The following is a 17,756-nucleotide window of genomic DNA, read 5'->3' on the forward strand; positions in this document are numbered from 1 at the left end:
CTCTCTCTCTCTCTCTCTCTCTCTCTCTCTCTCTCTCTCTTTCTCTCATATAAACTCTTCCACAGGGTGGATGAAAACAACATGAAAACGTTACTTAGCATAAAATCGTAGTCACACACGAAAAAACAAGAAACTTTTTTGGAAAAAAAGAAACAACGTGTGAACAAAACAACATTATGAAGAAAACTGTTACAGTCGTAACCTTAATAATTGTTCCGATTTTACAAACGTAAAGTCTGCTGAGAAAATATAGTTCTGCTGTCACACTGCGTTCGGTACTGTGTCGCAACGCGCACGTGTGTAAGCGCATGCGAGTTCTCGCAAAGAGCGCGCAGATATATGTAGAACATAGAGAGCGATAGCTCTCTCGCTATATAGTGGTTGCTTTTCCATCCCTTCCCCTTCTCGGTATCTTCATCCGCCGCCTCGTTTTCCGCCCCCAAACTGTAATAGCTTTACAGCTGTGACCGCTCGGTACTTTCGCTATCGCTGGAAACTTGCACTGTCGTTTGGCCAGGCACTTTCGCTTGTGGCTCGACCTTGCGAAGATGCTTTTGCTATTTCACGTTGCACGTGAGTGATACCGTTTGCTTTAAACGCGCGCGCGTACCAGCGCAGATCTTATTCAAGGTTTCGCTTTCCAAACAACGCGATTCTAACTTTGTCTAACGTCTATTTCGTTTCTCTTTTTTTATTTAATTTGCGGGTTTTGTTCACTGTCTTCTTTGAATTAATTACTCCTGCGTGTACGCAAGTATACGTGTGAGGCAAGATAATAACTTGGATTGGATTGTGTCTATAAACTTTTTTTTCTTACACTAAGAAACCTTCGCAAGGGTTTTGTTTCTCGGCGACTGAACTTTGCCAATGTCCATAAATCAGACTGAATATCGCGAACTTTAGTCTTTAAAGGTCACGGAATCTTGATATGTAACGTACAGACAGACAACGATAGCATTATTCTTTGTTTAAAACGACTTCGACACAAATCGGTTTGTGAAACAATAGCGATAAACGCGAACTGGAAAGAATTGCTTCTCGTTGATCGAACCAAAGTTGTTAAATAAGCACGATATGAGAAAACAAGTGAAAAAATCCAATTGTTGTTTCTGCAAAAGCTAGCCGTGTTTTGTAAAAAAAAATCCAGATTCAGAAAGTGACTGAACTTTTATAACGTGCGTAAATATAGTTCGTGACACCCGTTAGCCCGCCATCTCCGGTTGCACTTTCGTCGAATCGACTGTAGGTGCATACACAAAAATTCAATACCGTCGCCGGTCGTATACAGGGTGATTCAGAAAAAAAAGTACGTATCAATTGTCAGATTTCATAATAGAATGTTTCATTTTTTTCCGAATAAATAAACAAATAATATTCATAATCAAAAGATTAGTATGTTTTTTTCCTGCAAAATTACAGTTCGTTCAATTTTTGTTTTTAATTAAATGTGTGACCGAAAGAAATCGGCCAAAATGAGCAACGTATATACATGTTCTATTATTTCGCGGCAATTTGTTTACTTCAACAATCATATTTGATGTTTGAAGTTTTCTCCGGCAAGTTTGAGCCAATTATTGACAGAAGCTTTGATTATACACAGGAAGAAAATATTCGCGCGGCGCAATCTTGGGGGGATAAAACGTGTAACGTAAGCTGTGACATCGTTTTTAGGACACTGCATATAGAACTGCGACAGAGAACGAAGTCGTTTTCGGATTCTTTCGTTCGCGGGACGCAAATTCCAAGAAGCGCATATAAACCAGCTGCCATAGAGACCCAGAGATTCCACACGCTTGGAATTAATATTAGCCGTGCGTCGCGCGCTAACGGAAACGTCGCCGCAGAAAAATTGCGCTTTTTCTTCGATTCACGAGGTTACTTTTTTGGTTTTTTTTTTTTTTTTTTTTTAATAAAATATCATTGTGCGATCCGAGTTCCTGTGTGACGAAAGAAGAAAAACGACTTTTTCATCAACACTCCATCGATTAATTACAAATTTATTAACTCTCATGTAATGTGTCGCATTTCGCGAGAGAAGAACAGTTTTTTTTTTTTTTTTTTTTTTTTCAAATGAACAAGGCTCTCTTTGTGCGACTGCACTTTCGTAAAATGAGACTGTCTCGCTGTTAGGCTCGCCTTCAAACCAACGTCAGCTTGTTTACTTGTTGTTATGCTACTGCATTCAGCCTATCCTTTGTTGTTAATGCTACCTCTTAAACTATTCTCAGCTTGTTTATCGCGCGTCGACAAGAAAAAAACAGAGCACACTCATTTTTATTGCGGCGTGACACCGGAATTACCGCAACGTCGTCGGCGAAAAGAAGCGGGTTAATAAATACGTGAATAAAAAAAAAAAAAAAAGAAACATTCAGCACACAAGTTAAGAACCAGTCAAAATTCACTACGCTTTTCGCCATAAAAATAATAATAATTAATAATTAAATAATAACAATAATATTAATCCCATTCAAGATCTACGCTCCGAAAATAATTCGCGCTTCTCAACGTTAAGTAAGAAAAATTTCACCGCTCGAACAATCGAGAATACTTGCTCGAGAATACGTAATTCTTTCAAGGAACCGACCGATATAAATTTTTTACAAGACAATCGAACAAAGAAATATCTCGGAAGAAGACATTTTTCTGAAAGACACGAATTTTTACAATCGTAAAATAAATTTCGTTATTCAAAAAACGCGTTTAATTGATTTCCAAACGAGAGATGTATCTCATGGAAGAGACTCTAGAACCACGTCCTCGACGCGGCGAGCCGCGGACGAATGGGTCGCGCGCGCGTTTTACAACGAAGGGCCAACGTGTGCGTGCGGCGCGCGTTGGTACATCCGTAGGACCTTGAATCAAGCGGCCTTTGTCGCGCCGAAGAGAGCTTGGACGCTCTCTCGGCCCGGCATCGCGAGGTCGGCGAAAGTGTACCCGAAGCTCCTTTTTTTGCTTGCTGCTGCCGCGAGCGGCGCTCATTTTTGCCCTCTTCCTTCTCTCGGCTTATAGGCTCCGAAACTCCCCGGAGCGACGGAAACGGGCTTTCAGATGCGCGTTTATTCTTAGGTTTTCGGCTCTCTTTCGCTTGCGTGCGATTCCCTAAGTGAACGCCGAAGTAAGTATTAGTCAATCATATTTGTGTGTAGGATCTTGAATGGCGAAATCTGCGAGAAAAGGTAGCGTTTGGCAACAACAACACGCGTCAACAAACAGAAGGAACGAGTCTTGTTACAAATCCTCAAATTATCTCTGCGCTTTGACAGAAAATTTTGTTTTCTTTTCTCACTCACCAAGGAGCTCGTTTTTTCGACGCTAGAATCATATATCCCTACATAGGGAATCCGCTTCTTATGTAAAAAAAAACCGGCGCAGTTTATAAATGTTTGTTTTGTGTCCGCTCTGTTGTAGCGCTCCGACCGATGTGGAACCGTTTCCGTATATAAATTAGTTTTGTCAAACTCGACTTCTCTTTACGCAGTGAAGAACTTTTAGGCGAACACCAGATCTTTCCCGCTTCCCCACCCTCTCATTGGTTCTCACGCGCGCAAAGCCCGACCGTACGAACACATCGCGGAAACAAAGAAGCCGCGCGTACCGTCCGAGGATCACTCTGCTGAGGCGGGGGAGGGGACACTCCGAATCGCGTCCAGTCGGTGTTTAACCGACAAAAGTCACTTGTTGCTGTCCGGTTTTTCGACGCGGCACTGTACAAGTAGCGAACACACGCTGCGTGTTTAAGCGGCTTCCGAACACCTCTTCCCTTTTGCGCAACGCAATAAAAAAAAAAAAAGATCGCTCGTGGGGCAAAATTATTTGACGCGACACATACGCGACGCATTCGGCCGCGCACTGATTCGCGCGCCAGCGCACGCACGTTTACCGGCCGGCCGGCTGCGCGTTCTTCCTATGCGCATGTAAAGGGTGTCCCGAACGCGCGGGATCGTCTCCCGCGACTTCGTGGAACGCGGTCGGAAGTCCAACGGACGCGAAGCGGATTGCTTTATTTTTCGCAGAAATGATTTTCAGCGAGTTTCAAAATCATTTTTCTACCAAGAATCGAATAACCAATTCGAAATAACAAATATTAACGTGTATTTTACAACGACACGTAACGTTGACTCAATTATGCTTTGAAAACGTTACGCGCATACCCTGTATGCAGTGTGTGCGTGCACGTGCGCATGCGTGCGCGCTCGCTCACTCACTCACGAGATACCGCAAGCACGTCGTGTGACGACGTTATGTACATCGCGCATACGAGAGCCGGTCACACGCTCGTTTACAAACGGCGATGACGAGAAGTACGACAATGATGACGACGACGACGACGACGACGACGACGACGACGACGAAGAAGACGGAGAGGTACGCGACGACACGCATCGCAAAACACGCATATCTGGTGTAGGTGCGTAACGGTTCGTGTTAAGGGGGCAGTAAAGGCGCGCACGGGGAAAGGGAAGTATAGACCAGCCGAGGGAAGGAGGGAGAGAGGGCAAGAGGGCTTTCGCAGCGTTAAACCCACCCACACAAGCGCGTGATATCGGAAATGATATAAAATTGCGTCGAGCGCGCCGCTGATATTTAAATTGGTTCGCTAAACCACGGATTAATGCGCGCAACGACGGCCGTGCCCACGCATGGGCTTCGAAAAAGAGTGCTGCGTGGAAAAAAAATATTACGCGACTAAATAATAAAACCGATAATCGCGCACTAATCGCGGTATTTTGCTCTTCTCTTTTTAAATTCTCTGATATTTTCTCTAGCAAAAAAATATCGTGACGTGCGATCTTCAAATGAATTTCGCGTAATTCAAAAATTATATATATTGGAGAGAAGATGTCACTCTTGGAATAGAGATGCCACTCCTAGTGAAAAAGTATGTTTTATGAAGGGATAAAAATGTACAACGCCTTACACCGGCGGAAATAAAAAGTAAAAAAAAGACTCGAATCGTTTAAAAGAATGTTAAAAACATATGTTATAGCAAATGTTTGTTAAAACTGTATTTTTAAAATAGCTGAGAAAGTTAAATAAAGATCAATCAATCACACACACAATTCTCGAATGTTTTTAATAAAATTAAATGTTCGCAAACTTTGAAACAAATCAAGTTAAAAAAGAGCTTAGCGAGAGCCAATTTTGTTAATAACATCGCGTAAATATCTTTAAGAATTTATTTTCATGTGTTTTGTATATTTATATTCCTGAAGTTGCGATTTTCTAACTTGAATCGCGTCGTGTGAACATTTCAGTTTACTTTATCAAGATTCAAGAACGATGTTTTATACGAATCTTTTTGATATTTCTTATTGGCTAAAGATACTTTTTATATTTGATTAAATATATTTCATTTTATATTTGTAGAATGTAAATTGTACACAGAAATAAAAAAAAAAAAAAAATTATATGAAATCCGAAAAGGCAAGAAACTTCCGATCTACATCTGAAACGTGGAATTAGTTTCATAAGCTTTCATCTTATTTTGTGTTGTTATATATACTGTTATTGAATGATTTCGTACTGTATATATACTGTACTATAAGCTTCCATCTTATTTTGTTGTTAGATATATACTGTTATGGAATGATTTCGTACTGTATACATACGTGTGATTACATTCACGAACAATGTTATCCTTTGTTTTGTCTTTCTCACACACGCGCGCGCGCGCGCGCACGCACACACACACACACACAATGTATTGTGTTATTTTTTTTGTGTCAATATCAATAATACTCTCGAAAACGAAATAAAAATCTTATATAAGAAACGATCGATTCTACATTTTGATTTAGAAAGACACAAAATTTTACAGCAAGAAATTTGCTTTGTCTTGAATCACCCTGTATATCTCCCAAAAGCTAAAAGAAAAATTACGAGCAATCTAAAATAGATTGCAACTCGGATTGCAATTAAAAAGTATTCTTCGTAAATTGATTTGGTTGTTCTTTTCAACTCGTAGTATTCTCATTTACTCATTTTTTCGATCTATTATTTCCTTATTTCTTCGATCTTCCTCAATAGGAAAAAAAATACTCCATTTTCTTTCCGTTTCCCGCGCGCACGATTGCAAAAAAAAAAACTATCGCCGCAAGATTGGCTAGTATCAAAATAGCGCGGTAGTTTTGAAATTTCGACCGGTTCTCGCGTTGACATTTCGCAATGTCGCGAAAGCACAATCTCTGTCTTCCCTGACATATAATTGTTCTCCCCATCTTTTTTGTTTCTTAACTTATTGTTATAGCGTTTCACACCATTGATTCTTTAAACATCTTTTGAAGACGAGCGGTTTTTAAACTTACAAACTGCTATAATATCGGTCGAATTTTTTTATAAAATGTCATTGTCGTCGACAATGATTAATTTTTTTTACCCTTGCCTTATCGCTGTTATAAGAGTTGTAACAAATGAGGACCTGATCGCTGTCACTATCCACACATTGTACTCCAGTTCAGGCAGTTTTGACGATTATTTCCGTCAGAATGGTACGCGAGAGTGTTGTTTCGGCGCGTGCTCATACCGATAAACAAATCAATTCAAATTCAATGATTTCGCACTCGTCGTCCGCGTGGCCAGCGTCAAACGACACACGATCGTGGCACAAGTCTCGATCACAAGCGGCTCTCTCTTCAAAATAAAGTATTTGAGAGAAGGCAAACGCAACGATCTCGCCGCACACAACAACAGAGAGTGAGAGAGAAAGATACGGAAAAAAAAGAAAAAGAAAAAAAAGAAAATGACCCACACGCTCCTCCTGTGCTGTGCGGGCTGACTCGCGCGGGCGAATCAACCGCGAAAACACGCGGACGAAAGTAATAGTTAAAAACCTGTTTTCCAACACACACGCTGCGTGCATAAGTCGAGCCTAGGAAGGAGATTCGAGGCGGATTTTTAACGAGAGTTGGATGCGCCGTTTCTCCCGGTGTTCCGGGTCTCACACGTCTCGACGGCGACGCCGGCGTCGGTGTCGAACAAGGTTCGTCTTTAAACACACCGCGAGACTCGTAAAACTTTCGCAGCACGATACGTGCATGCCGTGTTCGAAGGACACTGCCGCGGACAGCGTCAGAGCTGGCAAGCGCTGCCGGCGAGCACCGGGAGGCGTTGACAGTGATGCCAGCGGCGGCAGTGGTGGTAGTAGCGGTAGTGGTGGTTGCGATGATGCCACTGGTGCGAGAGGTGGCGGGGTGGTGGTTTAATAGTGCCCGTGGTGGTGGATTTCATCGGTGATGGCGATGATGTTTCATCAAACACGAGGAAAACGTTGAAAATGCAACGAAAACAGCATTTTTTCTTCTTCGCGCGCGATTCCTAAGCTCGAGACGCGTTTCGATCTCAACGATGTTTTCGCGCATAATTAGCGATCCGGTGATATCGATATTACTCGTATAACATGCTAGTTCCTTTCGTAAACTGAAAAAATTTTGCATTATACGAAATCATGCAACAATAGAAAAAATAAACAAGAAGAATCACCTCGTAAATGCGGAAAATTTTGTTTTTAATACAAAACGAGATTTATGCGCACTCTGCATGTAAATGAGATAAAACTTACATTTGTCAAGTTACTGTGAGATAAGGGGAGAGGGGAGTGAAGTAAGTGCCCACAGCCAGTTACTTCTCTCCATGTTGGAGTTCCAAAATCCTCCACCTTGGTAACCAAAAACTATAGTACACATGACGTGAAATATATCATTTTAGTAGGCGGGCTAATTAAGGGATTTTGGAATGTAACTTCTGGAGGACTACCGGGGATATACATTTTTGTTAGTGAGTATACCTACTCTTGGTAGGAATACTCCACATAACTCTGGAAATCAAGATATGCGTAACGCATTTTTTCCCGTTAACAAAAACCAAAAAGCAGTTATGAGATAGCAACAGTTGAAAAACTACAGGTTAAAACCTGGCCAAGATGTTACGTTTCACTACTGAATTAATTTATTTATTATAAGACGAGAAGGGGGAGATTTAAAATTGAGATATTGATTGTTAAATAGAACTGGTACACACACACACACACACACACACATATTTAAAACTGGCACATTTAACAAGTATATTTAACGTTTGACTTAGTTTGCTTTATTTTTTCGTTATTAGAAAGTTTTAGTTCGCGCGTTAAATATATCGACATGGTTTTTTTATCCGCTAAAACAATATATATAAAAAACTGTAAACAATATCGAAACATTTTTTATATTATACAAAATTAATATAAGATAATTGTTTTTATTTAATTACATTTTTGTTATTTTACTACTTAATTCTTTATTCAACTGTGTCTCTCAATTGAAAAAAAAAATTACTTCCCTTAGCCGTGTGTTAAACCGCGTTATACAGAAGTGCCATGTTACACGAGGGACATCCGTGAATGTGTGAGTTGTGCACGGTTACTTAATACTTTATCGACCAAATTCTTGCAAAAAGTTTTAATTGGTTTTTCTCTCGGGCGGACATTTCGATATTCCGAAAGTTAAGTGATTAAAGCCGTTGCAATTTTTCGATACAATTTGCTCAAGAAACTATTTGTTGCTTAATCGTGTTGAAAAATCATCACAATCGTAAGCTTAACTTTCGGTTTTCTTTTGAAAGACACATAGCCAATCGAATGCTTTAAATTTTTCTTCGACATCTTAGGTCATTCTTTCCAAAGGTTCCTCTCTTTCATCGTTTATCCTTCTTTCACTCTCAGACGGCGAATGGAGGCGAAGATTGCCGAATGAGAAAAAAAGAATTCTCTGCCAACGGTTTTAGCAAGCAATCTCAGTGTCTTCCATCTACAGAGTAGCATCAGAGCTACTGATGTAGCTTCATCATAGTGGAACATCTCGTCAAAAAACTACTTGTTCGCGCAAAGTAAACGTGCAAATCCAGAGATTTTTACAAACGTGAGAGATCACTTTTTTTATTTCATTCGTTTTCCTGATCTTTGTTTTAGAAGCTTTCACTTTTAAATTGAATTAACACACTAAACTTGTTGCATCATCCATCGAATTTGCCGACCTTTCCGATTTGTGCTATCCAGGTATCCAAGTTTTACATTGAACGTATTTCTAGATACGTTTTTTTTTTTCTTATCGTTTTACTATTTTACGTTTTTCACACGCCACCACTACACACACCGCTACTTACGTCGTTTTTCTTCTTAATTTTATTCGCCCGATCATTTTTTTTCTCTTCCATCTTGTTCTCTCTTTTACTCCTCTTTTCCATCTTCTCCTCTTTCTCTCTCTCTCTTTCATCCCTTACACATTCGTACGGATGCACACTATCCCATCGTGTACACGGCGGGACGCCGCGCGTCACAAGCGCGAGTTAAAAGAACATAACATGCCGGCCATGCTACTCGGTCTGATAAAAGTGTATCTGTACCTTTGGTTTGGCGTCTCGTTTGGCTGAGAGGTGCGATAGTTCGCCGCGTGGTTACCGTGATATACTTCGATTAATAGCAGTCTTTGTTCACATACCGAGTTTTACACGTTTATTCGTTCGGTCGTCGTTCTCTCGCGCACACAGTTCGGCTCAGCTCGGCTCCCGTCGACTATCATCCCGCCCGTTCTAACGTGGCGGGAAGCCAGGATACTCCAGGACCACTAGTCGAGCGGGGAGACGAAAAGGAAGAGACACGAGAGGAGAGAAACGAGAATGGAGCGGAGCGATTCTCTCAGGAAGCGGCTCCATTGCACGTGTTATATCACGGGTCGGTGGGGAAAAGGACGCGGAGTAAGACACGGGGAGGAGCCCGCGGATGGGGTTAGAAATTGCGCACGCGCGTCACAACCCTTCGGCGAAACGAGCGTGTGACAGAGTGATGTTAAAAACCGATTCGAGCTTTACGGAATAGCTTCCTTCTCCTTCGTTCCGGGTGGTCCACCCGTAATCAGTTTCTTAGATGGTCTTCGAAGACCATCACCACCGTGTCAGCCACTGTGACATTTCTCGCTCAGAAAGATTTAGATGATTTGTACGAATTAAAAAGTTCAAGCGCGCATCTTCCCCTCTCACGGAAAAAAAAGATTAAAAAGTTTATTTATTTTCTCTTTAAAATCGTGGAGAAATTTCCTCAGATTTGTTGCATGTTAATCCAAAGATAAAATTAATAAATAAAACAATTTATATCTTTTTCACGATGAATGCTGAAGTAAATTTAAACGTCTTGCCTTTTTTTATTTTCACTTGCTCTTCGCTTTGATGACAGAGCGAAATTTTAATATTATACAATTGGCAGAACTTCTGATATCTCTTTTTTTCTTTTAGAAAATTATGCTCCAATTTGAAAGCTACTTGGTTGCTTCTTCAAGACTCGTAAAAAAAGAGCTCGTAAAAACGTAGGTAGGCCTCGGATGCTATCATTCCTGAGCAACCAATCGTAGCTCTCGGCAACCCCCTTCCTCTCTATCTCGAGCTAACGATTTATTTCGGCAACCTCTCGGATTCGATATCAACGACATTTCGGGCCCCACGGCGAAACACATTCCCGGTAACCCTTCACACGAATTTCTCACCTTTCCACCCCCTCGAGCGAGCGATTTCGGAAGCCGAAAAGTCGCGAGCGATAATGTTTCGTTTCGTGAGAAACGGGAGGAATGGATCTCTTCGAGCATTCGAAGCTCCACGTATATCTCGTATGAAGAACCTTGACTGTATTTTCCACACGTGGAAATCTCAATCTTCTTCACACGCTGTTGTCGAGTCTTCATGAGGGCAACAAGATGTTTATCCGAGGTGTTCATGCATAAGACAGATACGGGCATAATTTTTTTTCAATGAATACCGCGCTACGGGTATATTCATCATTTTCTAGATGCTGTGCTACATCGGTTAAGCCAGATGTTAAAAAAGCACAAGAGAAAACGCATGTCTCACTATTGAACAATATTTCAAACAAATTAATGAAGAGTTGAGGCTCTTTAAATTTACAACCAACGCATAATTTAACCGGTTAATGAGAGCTTACGCTGAATGTTTGTGCAAAATAAATAAATATTTAATGGGTTATGGGTCTTGTGGACAGAGCCTTCTTTTTATCACATCCTAAATTCCATTCAAAGAATTTTGACTTGATTTTTAATGTTTTAACTGACAACAATTATCCTCATGACTTTATTTATGACATTTTATACATTTTACATGTACAACATGTAATTCCATTTCAGTATCAGTTGATAATGTAGAGAATGTTAAGTATTTTGTGGTTCCTTATTTGACTGGTTTGTCCGATTCTTTCATCAAGTTTTTTAAAAAATCTAAAGAAACATCTCTGGCATTTCGAAGTTTGAATAAATTGAACAAGTTTATATTGATTGATTATTTCACGCTGGCTGCAATAAAGCGTTCTACGGATTTCAAGATTAATTCATTCTTTCATTTCATCACCATCTATTTTGGAATTACCAGCGCAATTTCTTTAAAAAAACTGGATATCCATAAATCGTAAGCTTATTAAACTCAGATCCAGATTATATTTTTTGAAAGCATGTGTACGTCATGATATTGTTCCTCCACACATCTGTAATTCTTTGAAATATCCCAATGAATTGTTTGATTATAAAAGCTCTTTAAGAATGCGAAAAAATGTACAAAGATTTTTCCAGAGTATTTTAAAGTCACGATACACATAGGAAACTTTGGTTTTTACGAAAAACTATTTGTGGTTTGAACAAAACCCTATATGAATATTTACCAGCTAGTATTTTAAATAATTTCTTTTATACACAATATAATTTCTTTGACAGATGTGTGAGTTTTTATAAAACTCTGGCTGGGATGGATTAGGGTTAGTTTCTTACTGTTTAGTAATTTATTATAATAATTATTCTTCTTATAATTCTAGGTATAGTAACTGTTTTATCTAATCGGGTTGGTGATGTGAGGTTATTAATGTGTATTGGTATTATACTATCTTATGGGAGATGAAGAATGTTTATATTAGGTAATAATTCATTAGTTATAATGATAATTTTTATTGCTGCTATCACTAAAAAAGCTCAAATTCTTTTTTCATACTGATTGCCTCAGACTATAGCAGCTCCTACACCTGTGTCTTCTTTGGTTCATTCTTCAACTTTAGTTACAGCAGGTGTATATTTATTGATTCGATTTAATGAATTGTTAATAATAACTTGATTTTCAGATTTATTATATATCATTTCTTTATTAACTATATTTATAGCAGGTCTAATAGCTAATTTTGAATTTGATTTAAAAAAGATTATTGCTTTGTCTACTTTAAGGCAGTTAGGATTAATAATAATGATTCTGAGTGTAGGATTTAAGTATGTGTCATTTTTTCACTTAGAAGTTCATGCTATTTTTAAGTCACTATTGTTTTTGTGTGCTGAGTCAATAATTCATTTGATATCAAATAATCAAGGTATTCGTTTTTATGGTAAAATAAAAACCCAAGTTCTACACGTTAACAAAAAAATTGATTGGTTAATTAGTGAAAAAATCCGCACTAACATTAAAAAAATTGAACCTATCTCTTATATAGTTGAACATGTAGTTTCGTGCGCAAACAATGATTCTGAAAAATTCGTGATAAATATACTTACAAAATGAATAACAAACCAATGTTTCCTGTTATTGATTATATTCAAGTTAACGCATGCAGTTTTAGTAATCTGACTTCAAATTCCCTTTTTGACATAAAGGAGAAATGGTTTGTTAATTTGACTTCTTTCGATATCCCGGATGAAGTTGTCCAACTTTTACAACTAGGTGAAAATTTTAGTATGCCTATTATTAGAAAGGATAACTTATTAGATGTGATAAAGGATTTTGAAAATAATTTAAGGTTTTATAATAAAAAAACGGCGGAATCGTTGAGATCGCATGTTATTCCAATTTTAACTAATTTTTTATGTACATCACAGAGATTGTGCGACATTGATAAAGAATTATTATTTCGACATAAACAGGTTTCGATTTTCATAAAAAATCACCCTGATATTATATTTACACGCGCGGATAAAGGCAATGTGACTGTTGCTGTTGATCGGACTTCTTAATTGGAAAAAATTAATGAAATGCTCAGTGATTGTTTGACGTATTCTTTGGTTAATAGAAATCCCATAAAAAATATTAAAGAAAGTCTTAACAAATTGTTAAGAAATTGGGTACACAAAGAATATATTTCTGATCTTACTTATAAATCTATCAAATCTAGTGACGGTTTATTACTTCGAGCCTCGAGCCTACGGGATACCAAAAATTCACAAAAAGGATAACCCGTTTAGATTAATTGTTTCNACGATTAATAGCCCGTTACATCACTTTGCTGAGTTTTTAAATAAATTGATTCAAAAAAGTATACCAGTCTCGAATAACTACGTCAAAAATAGCGTTGATCTTGTTAACAAATTAAGAAGGTACTGGATACCGACTATAGCGACCTGTAAACCGACGTTCTTAAATCAGATTCTGTGTCGTATTTACTGCATCAAATCCAAAATGCTTCTCCAGAAATAAGTAAATTATGCTAAAAATTGGCTGGTGTGCTTTAGAATGTCAAAATTCAGCACAAATTTTTTCTTAGACAGTTTTCTTCTATAACCTCACCATATATTCATATATGTAGAATTATTTCTAAGCTTATGTACGTATTTGTACTGAATTACCGCCAAACATACGACAAAAACAAATCGAATGAGCTATTCAATTATGATTTGACTATCTCATTGATGAGAGAAATCTGAATTCGTGATGATGTGTATTTGATACCATATACTATCATTATGAATGAAAAACAAGTTCAAAAAAGCATTATATACCCATTTTCAAAAGCTTTATACAGTTTTGTATATTTATTTGCTTCTGTAGAAGCTCTTTTAATGTTGTGCAGTAAATAAAATTAAAAAATAAAGAAATTTAGGTTATAAAAACGCGTCGGTTTACAGGTCTCTATCCAGTTTACAAGCCGGGCTCCAGTACCCTCTTAAGGGGTCTAACACTGTAACAAGGTCACTTGCTTGTATCATTAGATGTAATTTCGTTGTTTGCAAATGTACCCATTGATCTGGCTATAAAAGGGATCAGAGTCAGATGGAAATATATTAGGAAAAACACAAAGGTTCCTTTGAAAGAATTTTTAGAAGCAATTAATTTTGTTTTAACATCAACGTTCTTCTCTTTTGATAATAAAATATACAAACAAACGTTCGGGATGCCTATGGGGTCTCCTCTATCTCCAATTATTGCTGATATTGTTATGCAAGACTTGGAGAAATTCATATTGAAAAAATTAAAATTCAAGTTCTCATTTTATTTTAGATATGTTGACGATATTATTCTAACAGCACCTGCCGATGGTTTAACTTTACTATTAAACACGTTTAACAATTATAATAATAGATTACAATTCACAATAGAAGTTCAAAATAATGATTGTTTAAGTTTTTCGGAAGTCAAGATTTTAAATTATAATGACAAATTAATGTTTGATTGGTATCATAAACATACTTTTTCAGGTAGATATTTAAATGTTTACTCGGTCCATCCGCAATCACAGAAAATTGGTACAGTTTTGAACATGGTTGACAGAATTATGCTATTATCTGACCCTTGTTTTCAACAGAATAATTTTAAATTTATGGTTGAGGTGCTCCTTATAAATAACTATCCTCTAAATTTTATTTTTAAGATAATCAGGAATAGAATTAAGTTTTTAATTAATAACAGATTAAATTCAAACATTGACAATAAATTTGTTTTGGATTCGGATGATCTTGAAGCTGTTGGAAAATATTTTGTTGTTCCTTATCTTCCTGATTTATCTGATTCTTTTTCAAGACTTTTTAAAAAAACGAGGGAGATTTCTTTGGCGTTTCGAAGTTTGAATAAATTGAGTAAATTCATAAAAGTTGGAAAGGATAAGTTAACTCATGATCAAAATAAGGATGTGGTGTATCAAATTAATTGCAATAATTGTAATATATCTTATGTTGGACAAACGAAGCGTAAGTTAAAAACAAGAATTAGTGAACATAGAAATCAGATTAACAGAAATTCNGATGTTGTTTCTGTGGTTACGGAGCATCGTTTGGAGACTGGTCATGACTTCATTTGGAATGACGTTAAAATCTTGGACACGAAAAAATTTTTTTATAAGAGATCAGTTTCGTGGAAATGCTCCACGTCAAGTTACAAGACAATCCGATAAATGTAATGTCGGACGCTGACAAGCTAAAACCTTACTTCCCCTTTTTAGAATTGTATAAATCAAAAGTTTAGACCGTTACTTTTCTATTTAATTTGTAAATATGTTTTTCTTTGCGACTTATTGTGAACATTTGATCTTCTGATTTGATAGTGGGGATATCTATATATATTTGACTGTGTTATGTTTGCTTGTCAGTACACAGTATGTTATTGTATTTTGTCGTTAAGTTAGTATTGACATCATTCGATTCATCTGGTAGCGATGTAGTGAGCTAAAACGTTTTTCTTATTTGAATGAGTTTTATTAATATGTTATTTTTAAATATACTATGATGTATGCTTTGCGCTTATTCTAATTTTTTTTTGTTAGACTTAAACTTTTTTACACTGAAGAAGGTCCAAACTTGTGGGACTGAAACGTCTGTAAATTGGATAAAGACTACTTTTTATACACGACCAACCTGTATTTTACTGCTCGTATCGGCCTTTTGATTCATTTGATAAGTTTATAAAGGTTTCTAAAAATATTACAGCAAAGATGTAGTGTACCAAATTAATTGTAACAATTGCAATGTGTTTCTATGTTGGACAAACAAAGAGAAAGTTAAAAACCGGAATTAATGAGCATAGAAATCAGATTAACAGAATTTCAAATGTTGCTTCTGTTGTTACTGAACATCGTTTGGAAATTGGTCATGATTTTATTTGGGACGATGTGAAAATATTAGATACTGAAAAATGCATTAGTAGAAATAAGGTGTGGAAATATGAAGGAGAACAACAAATATTGGCTGGAAGAAGGAAAAAAAGAATGTGTATTCTGTGAAAATGGACGGGATGAATTCAATCATTACGTAGGAGAATGTGAGACTGCTAAAAGATGGTTTAATAATCTAGGTAAGGATACGAAGGAAAGAGAAAGGAGAAACCTTAGTAAGAGTCTGGAAAGAAAAATAAAAAAAGAAGAAGGAAAGAAGCAAATTAGTACAAACTCTTTCTAGTCAACAAGAAGAAGAAGAAGAAGAAAGCTAGAGGTTTAATCACAATTAGGAGAAGTTATAGAAAATAGAGAATAGGTTTAAGTGTCAGGTTGTAAGATATGCGTGGACAATAGAAAGGTAATAACTTGCGCCTGCTTAGGGAACCCGGAAGTACGCTCTACTAAGGAACGCCTGATTTGTGCCTTACTAAGGAATGCCTGGATTTCGCTCTATTAGGGAAAGCCCAACTTGCACCTGATCAGGGAACGCGCAAACACGCTCTTTTAAGGAACGCCTGACTTGTGCCCTACTAAGGAATGCCTGAATTTCGCTCTATTAGGGAAAGCCCGACTTGCACCTGATCAGGGAACACGCAGGCACGCCCTACTAAGGAACGCCTGACTTGTGCCTTACCAAGGAATGCCTGAATTTCGCCTAGTATGAAAAGAAAAAAGTTTGATTGTTAAAGTAAAAAAAATGTTTAAAGATTATTCAAGGTCACTATAGTATGTTCTCCTTAATATCTTACAATTTTGATAATAGATATTTTTTTCTATCTCTAATCGAGAAAAACATGTTGACCATGTTATCAGACTCATCCTGTATATATTATATTATATTATATTATGACTGGTTATATATGTGTGTGTATATATATATATATATTTATTATATTATATATATATATATTTATTATATTTGTTCCGGAAAATCAGACTTCTTGCCGCGAGAATATTCTCGAAACCTTGATCGCCGGTTAAACGTTATACCAGAGCGAGCGTACTGTTTTCGTTTCTTTTTTCTGTATTTTCGACATGAACATTATTGAGGCAAACAGTCGCTGTCGCTCGTTCATTGGATGTCGAAAATCCCACGAGCCTAACTCGTGTTCTACGAAGGCGATGTTACCGAGTGATCGAAGAAAACTGAGCACTGTACGACACACATCCGTCCGGGAAACAAGTAACGCGAGAGCTCTCAGTCCGGCACAAATCTTTGTAATAAATAAATCCGACATACGCAGTTAACTGTTGTGAACTCTGTTGTGTATCGATCACTGCCTTATCCCGAATCCCGAACCGGCGAACAAATAAATAAAAATTAGTGTGCGCGCGAAAAATAATAATTATCGGAGGCGCGTGCACAATATTCAACAAATCAGTTTGCTAATGTTACATTAATTGCAGAAGCAATTGAAGAAGAATTTTCTTTAGTCAATAAGGCAAGTTTGAAGGATAAAGATTTTATCGAGGCTCTGAGAACAGTCATTAACAATGCAAAAGAGTGGGAGGGTCAATGACTTTTCCGAAAAAAAGTAAAAATATAAACATTAAAAACGTGAAAAAAACATTACAACAAATAGCGTTAATTAACCCTCAGGACCCACACTGGGTTACACTCATAGACGTATAATATATAGACTGCGCGTTTGGCTGAAAAGATGTCTTCAACGTTGAGAGAGACAACATACTTTGAATAGTAACTTTTCCTCTGTCTATCAATGTCTGTGGTGGGATCATAGAAGTATAATATATAGACTGCGCGTTCCCTACCTTTGCCATGTTAAGAAAATGTCTTCAACGTTGAGAGAGACAGCTGGTGTTGAACAGT

At 37.4% G+C, this 17,756-nt stretch overlaps 1 long non-coding RNA gene and 1 pseudogene across 1 annotated transcript in view; one reads left to right on the top strand and one right to left on the bottom strand.

Annotated features, from left to right (window-relative positions):
• LOC109855188 overlaps positions 1–7,043 on the bottom strand; it is a 9,300-nt gene extending 2,257 nt beyond the window's left edge. Inside the window, exon 1 of the long non-coding RNA XR_002250269.1 lies at positions 6,831–7,043. This is a non-coding gene — a long non-coding RNA (uncharacterized LOC109855188). The remainder of the gene's footprint in view (positions 1–6,830) is intronic.
• Positions 7,044–11,918: 4,875 nt separating this feature from the next.
• On the top strand, positions 11,919–17,445 carry LOC109855177 (annotated as a pseudogene).
• The last annotated feature ends 311 nt before the right edge of the window (positions 17,446–17,756 follow it).

The sequence above is a fragment of the Pseudomyrmex gracilis genome, unplaced genomic scaffold (assembly GCF_002006095.1).
Source record: "Pseudomyrmex gracilis isolate BER0280 unplaced genomic scaffold, ASM200609v1 scaffold_83, whole genome shotgun sequence".
NCBI classification, from domain to species: domain Eukaryota; kingdom Metazoa; phylum Arthropoda; class Insecta; order Hymenoptera; family Formicidae; genus Pseudomyrmex; species Pseudomyrmex gracilis.